Raw genomic sequence first — 4,068 nt, 5'->3', positions numbered from 1 at the left:
CCCCCCCCCCCCCACTCAGGGCCGCCCCTGGCACGCGACCGGCTGGAGGGGAGGGGGTTCCACACCTATAACACGGTCTCGGTCTCTCTCTCTCTCTTTAGGTCCTCTCTCTCTCTCCCTCTCTCTCTCTCTCTCTCGCACACACACACACACACACGTGCTAGACGGTTACCACCACTACCCCTCATGAGCCCTACCCTACCGGTCTCATGATGGCACCTCCTCACATGAGCCTCACCTCATCTCACTTTATTGTCTCATGCCATTACAATTTGTCTCTCCCTTGAGGATGACGGGGAGGCGGCGAGGCGGCGCACTGCAACGGCGAGGACAAAGTAGAGGTGTTCACATTATGTGAACTGGATTGGCATCTTTTGTTTGTACGAATTTGAGTCAATGAATTCTTTTGCACGCTTTTCTGCGTTGATTTCAATACTTTTGTGCACTCATTTAGACGAAATCATGCCATTTTGCGCAGAAGTTGATCGAAAACGTGCGTAGGTTTAACTTCGCACAAATGTTTGCACAGAAACATAGAAAGCCTTTCAGCGTGCAGGTGTGTAACACTGGTAAAACAAGTGTTTAATTTTGCACGTCAATTGACGTTTAAGTTCAAGTGTGCATTTTCTCGACACTTTGTGGTGTCTAACTATGTTATACGTCAATTTGGTGTTTAAACTTTCGACACTTTCCGAAACATATAGCAGCTGCACACCGTATGGTTCCCCAGCATAGAACTGTGCGTGTCAAAGTGTGCAGAATTTAAACGTTTACATAACGTCCAAAATTTGCACACCACGCAAGTGTGCAACTTGAGTTAAACAGCATATAATGTGCTAAATCACAACTTGCACACGTTTGGTGTGCAAATATTGCACATTTATTATACCAATGAATCTTTTCGTATCCCTTCAACACAATCAGCTGGCGAGGGGCACCTTTCACTCTGGTTTCAGATCAATTCAAATCTTGTCTTGGAAGTTCAGATAGAGAGAGAAGCGACGACGTTCAGATCACCCGACAATTTCACGCGTATGGTTCCCGCACACGTTTAACGGTGTATATCGCAAAGTCGTTGAACTCCTGGGGCGTTACGTGACGAAACGCGCAACATTTTCCACGGTTTTGAACACACACGAAGCCGCCGTCCGGCCCCGCCCCGAAACAAAAGACGACGCAGTCGGGGAAGAATCGGCGCGCCGTCGAAGCGAAACGAGAGGCGATGGAATTATAACTTTTTGGCACCAGCAGAGGGGGACCAACCACTAACCGGGGAGGGGGTGGGGGCGCATATCCCCCCCCCCCCCTTCCCCTTCCAGTTTGCCGTCTGAAACAGTCGATCAGATCGAGTTACGCGTTGTTTTTCAATCCCCCCCACCCCCCCCCCCCCCCAACCTCCCAATAAAATAAGCCACTTGTTCAGCTTCCCTTTCGCGCTCCTTTGGCCAGAACGCTTAGCGCTTCGCGTGTCGACCTTGAACGCCGACGATCGGCGGCGAGGTGCCGGGTGCGTCGGTCTCCGATATTCGCACGTAACACACGCAAGTCCCTCTCACACGCACACACACACACACACACCGTACACGCACGGAGACATATACAGGAATTGGCTACCGATACCACCGTGAACGCATGAACGACACACGCACACACGCACGCACACTCATGCTCGGTCAGGACACACAAGCAGAAACGCGACATTTGCGAACTCACGCACACGCACCTCACTGCTCTCCGTCCGAAACAGAAATGCCTGAGCAACACGACCACAGCAGCAGCAGGAGGAAACCCGCGAAGCAGAGGAGCGTGAAGACACGAGAGATTTGAACTTGGACGGCGGGGGGGTCCTCACGAAGGAGAGACCAGGACCAGGGGGAGGGGGCTGGCGGGGGCATAGGGCAAAGGAGATTGCAAGCGCGGGGCCACCCCTGAGTGTGAGTCCATCGGGATTACTGGTTTGGAGGCTTCTGATTACAGGAGCAGCGGCTCAGAGTGATAGTGAAAACGATACACAAGAGGAAGCAGTGAGGATCCCGGTAATGAAGAGGAACAGAACGAGTTGTTATGAATGGCGTGGCGTCGAGGGTGGCATTCTCACCTTCGGCTGCTGGTGCCGCTGCCGCCCCCGCCGCTGTCAGAGAAAGAAACGGAACCGGCACCGGCAAGACAACTTCATATTAAAAAATTTTTTTTAAAAAAAACAAGAAACGCAACACCTCTGCTCGCCTATGCTGGTGTTCTGTAAGTTTCTGCGGCTAGCATCCACTTTACACCGATTTACACGAGTAAAAACATACACAGCTGCACTCCGATACTCCGATAAAAACATTACTTTGGTCAGTGTTTGCTAGATAAAGCGGACAATATTCCCACGGATACGCCTGCGCGTTGTGGTGGGCTGCATCTACGCCCATGCCTCCCGGGTGTTGCATAAAAGACACAGGTGCGCGCGGGTTTGCCTACCCGCTCTGCCCGTAAGGCGTCATAGCCCCTTGGGTAGGCAAACCCGCCCGCACCTGTGTCTTTTATGCAACACCCGGTACGTATAAGCCTGAGCCGATGGGATGCCTGGTAGGCAGGCGCAGGATGCAACCCAGTTACACAGCTGTTTGGAAAATGTATGTACTTATCCGGAAACTCGAATCTAATCACTGTCTTTTAGGGCTTTGTCCCCGTGGTACGTGGCACGTACTCAGGGCTCCGTAACGTCTTACTTGACTGCCTTTAACGTTGCACTAAGAGTTAAAGTTATAACTTGTAACTTTGTACTGTAGTCCTTTGGCAATAAGTTAGTTATTTGAACTGCCCAATTTACAGTATGTACGATGAATAATGGGTATACGGTATATTTAAAAATCGATAGCATTAACTTTCAATTTTGACATATGTTTATAGTTTACGATGAGTAACTAACTTCCGTTCGTGTTACGAAGTTATACGGAGCCCTGGTGGCACGTGCTAAAAATGCTTTTCCGGCGCTGATGACGTCACTGGCTGCACAAATCCTCGCTGCTTTCGTGCTTGACTAATGCCCCTTCCCTCTCTGCCTCTCTCGCCTATGCAGCCTGTCACTAATGGCGGAGGGCCCCCGGGGAAATAATTACCCCTCCTTTACGTGGATAAAAAAGCGGCCGTGGCAAAGGGTGGCGGCGGCGCGCTGCACAAAGGGGTACCCAAGCCCAGTGAGAAATAAATGTCAAATCGACATCGTTTCGACGTCAATTCCACTATTTCGACGTCGTTTCGACTATCATTGCTGCCCTCGTCCACATGGGTACAAAATATGACATGCTTATGGGCGGCCGCGGGTCCGAGGCCGCAGGGATGCAGGTACCAGGACCAGGGTAAAAAGAAACACATTCCACTGATAAACCAAGCGGAACAGCTTGACACTTATTTGTAGGTGTACAACTGGGAGTCGAATACTAGCAAGTGTTCAACTCCGTGGGCGTGCAATTGCAAGCGCCAAACTTGTAAGTGTAAACAACCCCTTTGTTGCACACTTCCTTCGCTTGGACGCCTAATGTGCGGGAGGTGCTCAACACTTGCAAGTATTCAACTGAAAGTTGCACACCCAGGGAAGCATGTTCTTGACCTCTGATTTCTCAAGAACATTTGCATCAGGGCATTGCAATTTTCATTCGCACCAATGCAATTTGCATTGGGGGGACAAGATAATGTTCTCGGTTCAGCCGAGCACATTTACTTCACTCAAGAACACGCTAAGGCCAAGCGAGCTAGGTTACGGCGGAGGTCAGGTATAGGTCACTACTGTAAGAAGTTCCTACTGCTCGTGCACGGGTGGGGCTCGACCGCCCCGGGGCCATAGGGGCTCGACCAATCTTCTCTCCTTCCGCAGCGTACTTCCTCTCTGAAACTTACTTGTCTCACCCTTTTCTAAACGCCCTTACACACCGTAGGGGCCGAGAGGCGGGCCTTACCGGCTGCAAACTCATTTCACACGTTGATGCGGCTCGCCACCCACGCGGCCGCATCCCCCCGTCGCATCGGCTGCGATACAGGCGTGAAATACTCCCGATTATTAGGGAGTTTTAATTCGCTCCCGGC

Source organism: Frankliniella occidentalis, unplaced genomic scaffold (genome assembly GCF_000697945.3).
Source record: "Frankliniella occidentalis isolate FOCC.00 unplaced genomic scaffold, Focc_3.1 Scaffold196, whole genome shotgun sequence".
Classification (NCBI taxonomy): Eukaryota; Metazoa; Arthropoda; class Insecta; order Thysanoptera; family Thripidae; genus Frankliniella; species Frankliniella occidentalis.
Note: the sequence above shows the minus strand (reverse complement) of the source record.